This window comes from Capsicum annuum, chromosome 9 (genome assembly GCF_002878395.1).
Source record: "Capsicum annuum cultivar UCD-10X-F1 chromosome 9, UCD10Xv1.1, whole genome shotgun sequence".
Lineage (NCBI taxonomy): Eukaryota > Viridiplantae > Streptophyta > Magnoliopsida > Solanales > Solanaceae > Capsicum > Capsicum annuum.
The window spans coordinates 74,967,102-74,975,359 of NC_061119.1; the positions used below are offsets into that span (position 1 = coordinate 74,967,102).

At 34.1% G+C, this 8,258-nt stretch overlaps 1 long non-coding RNA gene across 1 annotated transcript; it reads left to right on the forward strand.

Moving 5' to 3' along the window:
- Positions 1–2,402: 2,402 nt before the first annotated feature.
- LOC107842613 lies at positions 2,403–7,404 on the forward strand. The gene is made up of 2 exons (XR_007044868.1): positions 2,403–3,179; positions 6,913–7,404. It is a non-coding gene; the product is annotated as an uncharacterized LOC107842613 (long non-coding RNA).
- The last annotated feature ends 854 nt before the right edge of the window (positions 7,405–8,258 follow it).

Genomic DNA, 8,258 nt, shown 5'->3' on the forward strand with positions numbered 1-8,258 from the left:
TGTAGATGATGAGAATTCTTGAAACTTGTAATGCATCACCAGTTGGGGGTTATCATGGTGGTACACCCATAACCTATAAAATTCTACAAGGTGGGATGATCATGATTATACACAAGCCTGTGACTAGTATCAATGTTAAAGCAATATTTTGCAATGCCATGTACTCCCCATGACACCTATTTTAGAGTTGGAGCTATTTGACGTATGGGGGATTGATTTCATAGGTCTGTTCTTGAGCTCCTATAAAATGATATATATATATATATATATATATATTGGTAGAGATTGACTATGTATCTAAATAGGTGGAAGCAACAACACTCCTTAATAATGAAAATAGAAGTGTCACTGTCTTTCAGAAGAAAAATATATTTTCTCAATTTGGCACTCCACAGGCGATCATTAGTGATGGACGATCTCATTTTTGCAATTGTTTATTCAAGACCCTACTAAAAAAATATGGTGCAAAGCATAAGGTGGAAACACCTTACTATCCTCAAATGAGCGGGTAGGTTGAGGTTTCATATAGAGAGATCAAGTCCATATTGGCGAAGATTGTGACTGACAACCAGACTGACTGGTCAACAAAACTAGATGATGCTTTGTGCGCCTACCGAACAACTTTTAAGACCCCCATATCATCTTGTGTGCGGTAATGCATGCCACTTGTCTATCAAACTTGGGCATAAGCACTATAGGCATTGAAAAATCATAATTTTGAGTGGCGTGATGCATCTATATTAAGGTTGAGAATGGTGAATTCGTTGGATGAATTTCGGCTCTGTGCTTATGAGAGTTCTTCCATATATAAAGAAAAGATAAAGCTGTATCGTGACAAGAAAATCGAGAAAAGAGTATTTGAACCTAGTGATATGGTCTTATTGTATAATTCAAGACTTCGGTTGTTCCTTGAAAGTTGAAGTCTAGATGGTATGGACCATTCACCGTGGTTCGAGTGTTCCCACATAGTGCTTTATAGATGAAGTGTGATGGAGAAGCCTCATTCAGAGTGAATGGGTAGCGGGTGAAGCACTATTTGGGAAACCTTGATAAAGTAAAGTATGTGTTAACATGGACCTTTGCGAAGTCTGAGTAGCCAAGACAAATATATCGTGCTGCGATAATAAATCAGACACTACTTAGGAGGCAACCCAAGGTATCTTATTATTTTTTGATCTGTGTCAGTTCACAGGCGCCTAACGCGTTCCATGTATGTCCTCATTCTCTTGTTTTACATTGTTGTCATGCATTGGGGACAGTGCGTGTTGACACTCAATTTTGGCTTACTCTTTTTTTTTAAATTATTTTTCGATTCTTCTTGGTCCTAAATAATTTTTTAAAAATAAATTCATATTTTTAATTTATGAATTTTGAAAAGAATGAAACAGAGGATTTATTTTCTTATCGTATTTTAAAACATCTTAACCATATATAGTTAATTATTTTAACACCAAAATCAAAAAATAAATAAATATTTTTGATGGTCACATTCACATTTTTCTCCCATTTTATTTTCAGTCAATATATTATGATCATATATATATACATTCTTATAATATATATATATATATATATATATATGTATGTATCTTTTTTATTTTATCTATTTTAATATTAAACTGTTGATTTTTTAATCGGACGAATCAAAAAGACAACCTCTCTGAAAAATCACCCACGCGTATAAAACTTCCTTCCCCAAAGCAGTGTTTCATATTTTTTTACTCTCTGCATTTTGTAATAAATAAATTGTTGAATTTTGACATATTGCAAAATGACTGCATTTATCCTTATTGACAGTTTGCTTCTCTGTTAGTTCTGCTAACAGGAAAGGGATTCAAGCGGGTCGGGATAAACAAGCAAAGGTTTCATCCGGAATGCTACTTCGAGAAAATGCAATAGGGGGTTGTTTAGTGAACGGGAAGCAGTCTCCATACCAACATAGAAGGCTTTGCAGCTATCCAGAACCAGAAGAGAGCCTTCCTCTCCTCTCTTTAAACTGAGAAAGAAGAAAGAAGGACCGAGTCTTGCAGATCTGCTGCTTCAGATTCATCGAGTTGGGTGCTGCTTCCTTCTGTTTGGGAATTCCTACCAGCAGACTTCCCTGTACTCAAAGTGAATTGTCTAAGTGCTCTCCTTTGTCTCATTGTTTATCTCCTAATCATTCGATTCCGCCCCTACCTTATATTAAGTAAAAAAATATTAAAAACATAAATTTAATATAATTTTTCATTCTTACCTCAAAAATAAAAAATTAATCTTATAATATTTTTTTAAAAAATAATTAATTGTCAAATTATAAAAATAAATTTTACAAAAAATTTAATAATTAATTTAATTTTAAAATATTAATAAATAGCCTATTTATTTTGAAATGGCTAGAGTAATTCTAAACTAGCCGATCTTAAGATTAGACCGATCAAAATCAATCAACAAATAGCTAGGACAAGGACACGTCTTTTCTCTCTGAAAAAACACCCACAAGTATCGAACCCCCCTTTCCCAAAGCAGTGTTCCATCACTTTCAGATTATTTTAAAAGACAACAGCAATAATCACTATAGCTGACCATCTGCCTGCAGCTAGCCTGCTGAGATCCCCCCTCCCCATTTCATCACTTTTCAATCCGTGAAACTCCAGAAAAGGCAGTCCTGAATCCGTATAACAATGGAAAAAGGATTCAAATCCGCCATCAATGGCATGAAAAGGCTGAAGATTCTGAAAGGATTTGTCTATGGGGACTCAAATTTCAAATTGTGAATCATTATTTCACACGTTTTGTTAATTTTTGGTTTCAAATCCAGACTTTCAAGTCTAAATTCGCACCTATAAATATGGTGTTGTCATCCCATCGAAAAGGCATATAAAAAAATGGTAAAAAATGTCAAGATATTGGAGTAAAAACAAGGTAAAAATTTGAGAAAAGAGTGAGAGTTTGAAAGGGTCCAGAGGTCACAGTGTGGGAACACAGAGAAAAACAGCAGTGAAAGAAGATGTCAAAAAAATAGTTTTGAGTGTCGGGAAATCGAGAAGTGAAAACCAAAAAAATCAAGTTGCTGAAATTCACTGTTTTGTCCTTCTTTCTCCATTTTTTGTATTTTGGGTAAAATTTTGAGTCTCCGGAGTTGAGCTTGGTGGCCAAAATTCTCGACCTAAAACTCCTATTTTGCTGCCTCAAAAAAGGTGTGAGCTTCCTCTTTTCGTCTCACTCTCATCTCTTTTTTTTTTTCATTTTTTAATTTTTGATATAACAATTTGATTGGGAACAGTGTTAAGATTTTGTTGTTGTTGCTTTTTTTCCTCAATGAACTAAAATTATAGTGTCAATTTTTGGTGAAGTTGGTTTTTTGCAAATATGTAAGAATACCGATATGTGATCTCTTTTTTTAAGCCCAGTTGTGATGATGTTCTTTTCATTGTCTCCGAGTCTAATTCGTGAATGTGTTTCTCTTAATGTATGTGGCTGATTCGTGGTCAAATCAGTGGGTTTGTGGTTTTGTTCCTTTCTTTTTTCTTTTCTTTTCGTTTCCGTGAAAAACATAAGTTTGCCAGAATATGAAAAGTATTCTTTCTTTTGTTACCCTGCTTTCCAGTGTCTTTTTGTTTGGTGTATCTTTCTGTACATTATATGAATTGAGTCCTAAAAAGAACGTAAGTCTTTCATCTTGCTGTGTTCTTTGCTCGCTATCGTCTCACCTATCACTCTACACGGCATTCCATATGTAAAATATGAGATATATGTGACCTCTTATGGATTTGCCCGGAAAGACAATATATGCCTAGACTATGTGTTGTTTGGATTTTAACTTTATTACTTTCTCATAGTTGGTTTCTATCCGTAATAACTTAAATCACGTGAGTTTATAATAATTAGGGATAACAGGTAGAAATGGGCCTGATTTCAAAGTTGTTTCGGGTGTGGTTACACGTGGTCTGTGAATATGTGCTTAATATGTCTCGTGAACAATTGGAAAAGATTTCCGCGTTGTATTATTCTCCCTTTTGCAAAATTTGGCCGAGTAACTTTGCTTTGATTTGGACCTTCCTTTGCGGTTTGATATTCAAATATGGGACACTCATGAGGCTTTTGCTTCTTGGTTCTTGCTTTACTTTGCGGGGTATGGGGCGATGTGGTTTGGATTGTCTTTGAGTCGTTATTAAGCGTAAATGATGAATGCTATAATTCCAATTCCGTTCTCATACTAATTTGGATTATGAACTTCCTGTTATCATTTGTATTTGAGTGGTTTAACGAGACTTTTGTTTTTCCATTATTGGTATTCCAGTCAATCATTTTTGTTAAGAAATTTCATTTTACCTCGAGCTAAGATGTTACTTTGGATAACTGGTGTTTATGATCGATTTTAAGTTAAAGTTCAAGCAGGATATTGATATCCGGGCGTGAAAACATGAAACAAGAAAGGTAGCCTCTGGTTGTTTGGTGTTAAAATTTTTGGTTACAGTTTTATGGCTAGTGACTCATTTTGAGTAATGTTTTCATAAAGTTTGAGATTTTTTTGTCATGTTTCCTGTTAACATCCTTATATTCTCATGTATGTCTATGTTTTATCACTATAAGTTAATACATGAGTCTGCTCTCTCTTTCCCCACATACCATTCCATTCTTGAATAAATGACTATTGTCATTTTATACTTCAACTTTTAGAGATTAAATTTAAGAAGTGTGAAAATAAGATTAATTTTGTTTGATCCCCTCTCGTACTCATGCCACTAGTTGAAAAAATATATCTTCACTTCCTATTCTTATTGTTTATTAGGTGTATTTTAAGATGAACCAGTTAAACATTGTATTAATTTTGAGATGTTTGTTTGATAACTTTTTTAAAACGTGCAAATCGATTAATATGCGATAAGTTCGGCACCTGGGCACCTTGTTTTGTTTCCTTGGCTTAATAACATGGGCTAGCTTTTGTTCCTGTTTTATTCTCATACTTGATCACATCTTGTTTTATTCTCATTATTTAATGATATAGGCTGGCTTCTGTTTCTTCAATCTTTTTGGGCGAATCATTTATTCAATATGTGATTCTCATTAGTATGACTTCGCATTGTTATGACAAGTTCACTAATTCCTTCTCATTTTCCTTTTTTTTTTTTACGTGAATCCATGAGTTGGAGTTCCAATAGAACTCCCTTTCGACCCATATATCGGGTCAACCACTACTAGGATCGCAGGGCCTCGGAGTTGCGAAAAGATAGAAGCTAGAACTCCATTAGGAATTTAGTCTTCTCCTTAACTTTATTGTTCTTATTATGTTATTGGTTTATTTTCAGTAACTCGAAATGGTATTGTTGTACTTGTTTATACTATTTGTTTATCGTGTTGCTTTAGCGTTTATGAATTCTCTTAAGGTAGATTAATACTTTTTTTTAAAAAAAAGCACGATTAATTATCTCATAAAAAAATATAGATTTTTCTTTAAAGAGGCTCTATAATTTCAGTACTTGACTAATTTTTTTTGACTTGACTAATTTTTTTGAAAACTAACTCTTGCCTCAAAAAATCATTTTTAAGAAAATTTATGTAGTAATCTCCGTGTCTTTCTAAAAAGTAACAAATGAAATTTCAAAATTAATTTAATAAGAAAGCAAATCGCTAAAAAAACTCAGATTTTTCGAAAGAGCTTATTTGTCTGTTTATTTCAACAAGAGAGCTTATTCGTCAGTTTATTTCAACAAGTTGAATAATTCAAACATTTTAGGTAGTAGTTTGTGATGCAATCTGGTGTTATGAGTGTGTGAGATACTACATTGTTTTTTTTTTTTTTGTGTTGAATTCCTAACTTGCCCAGTTAGTCTTGCCTAGATTGTAGGATTGTTGGATAGGAAAGGATCATAGGCCGTTCTTGAAATAAGTTCACGTTTATCCTAAACAACCTTCTAAATGTGAATAAGTATTCTTTGATCCCTATTTCGAGCCTGTATAGCCTATTTTTCGTCTTACCTTTCACCTTCCCATGTTTGTGACAACAAATCTATTTTATCCCTGATCCTTCTTGGACATTGTACACCTCAACTCAGACAAATCGCCTAAGTTGAGGGTGACTATCATAGGAGTGCATAATGTGAAGAGGGTATGAAGAAGGGTAAATAAGAGAAAAGAAAGTAGTGTTGGGTGTGGTAGAAAAAAATGAAAACGAAATGAAAAAATTTGAAAAATAAAAAGAACGAATAAAAGAAATTACACCCAACATGAATGTGCAATACAACATGAAAAGGAAAAATAAGGGTGGATTAAAGAGAATTGGTTGATAAGTGGACCGCCAAAGTAAGTGCAGTGTCAAAGAGGCTTAGTCACTAAAAAGTTTCATATGTACCATACCAATCCCCAAGCCTACATTACAAGTTGAGTGAAATCCTATAGTGGTCCTAACTCGACTGTCTGAAAGCTAAGGTAAGGAAAATAAGGGCAAAATTATGGTATTCTGCACACATTGATTAGAACCTTTTTGTGAGTATGAGTGTCTCTTGATAGTCCTTACATTAACATGCATGATTTCATATGAGTGAGTGAGACTTCTTTGATGTGAGAGCTCATGGGTTGTGTTGTTAGTTGGTTACTTGTTTGCATGGTTTTTTGTTGCTAAAATAGTGCCATATCTTGATTCCCCTGTGTCACATTGTTGTGCTTTATTGATACATACAATTGGTTTTGAAGTGTTAAAATTGGCGGGGGTAATGTTTTGAACTTAAAGTGATGATTGACTATCGTAGATAGCTTAAGTTTCTCCTTGTTAAGTGTCGTTGTGTTATTTAGTTGAGTCGTTCTAAGATGAGGGTGTTGATGTTCTATTATTTCATAGCACTTTCGACGCTTAAAGCTATGAAAATATGCAAGTTACTTAGGTTTTTTGTTAGATATGATGTGTTTTTTTTTTTTTTTTATCTTTTGTAGGAAATTAGGTTTTGGAGCTGGACAAGAGAAAAGAAGTGAAAATTGAAGACTTGGACCACCTAAATGGGCACCTACGGCCTGTAGGTACTACCTACGTGATGTAGCTACCAAAATAGGTGTCATGATTTTGAGTTTCAGATATTTAAGGAACGCAAATTCGACCCTGCTACCTACGGAGGGGCACCTACGTTCCGTAGGTACCACTTATGGCTCGTAGGTGCCAGTACAAGTCTCAAAAAATCGAAGTTCAGAGAGTTTTTTCAGTATTTTTGGAGTCTGGAACTTACAGCGGGACACCTATAGCTCGTAGGTGCCACCTACGGCCCCCATAAGTGGCCTTGTTGGTGGTCACCGACTCTGATTTTCCTCTTTTGTTTAGGATTGGTTTCCTAGGATTTTCTTGTATTCTATAAATATTCTTTTGATGATTTTTAGTTAACTTATGCACTCTTATTACTTACACACATATATTTGATTTTGATTTTCGGGTTGCGTTCTTGGATTTTTGTTTGATATTCAATTCGAGACCTTGGGCTTTTGTCATAACTTATTGTAAGATTGATTTAATTCTTTCAATTATTAATTTCATTGATTTTTTAACAATGATGAGCGGTTAAATCCTTTAGGTTGTGGGAACCCTGATGAATTAACAAAGTAGTGGAAGTGTAATGTTGTCTCAAACCAATATTTGCATGTATTGTGATCGTCTTCAGTCGAATAGATTTTTTAGTGGTTGCAAATGTTAAGATCCTGCCTATATCCACTACGTGCACTATAAAAGAGGTAGAGAGTAGGAAAACAAGATCATAACAGTAATTTGAAGTTAATTATTGATATAAGCTAATCATTTTCATCTATTTAAGTTAATTATCCAATATACTAAAATTTTATTTTTCCTACGCAGCACACTCTCTAGCCGAAAAGTAACCTTAAACCTAGTTTGCCTATGAGTTAGCCACCATGGCTACCACGTCCGATGGGACTAACCCACCGGAAGCTAATCCTACTAGTAAAGAGATAAAAGGAAGTATAGAGATAGATGTTTCTAAGAAAGTTTCGTATGTAGGCTTATTCAAGAAAAGGCGAAAGATAATGTAGTAGGCAAAATATTTCCAAAACCAGTGGTAATGCTGTATGGTGAACCTAGTATTACATAGAAATCGTCTGAAATAAGAGATCTAATTGTACAAGAGAATTTACAATACGCTATTGCTGGTAAATTCTCGTATGAAAAACTTGACATAATGTAGCTACGAAAACAAATTCCATTACAATGTGATATTATAGGGGATTGCAATATAGGTGTATTGGATGCATGACATATTCTTATCAGGTTGAATATTCTA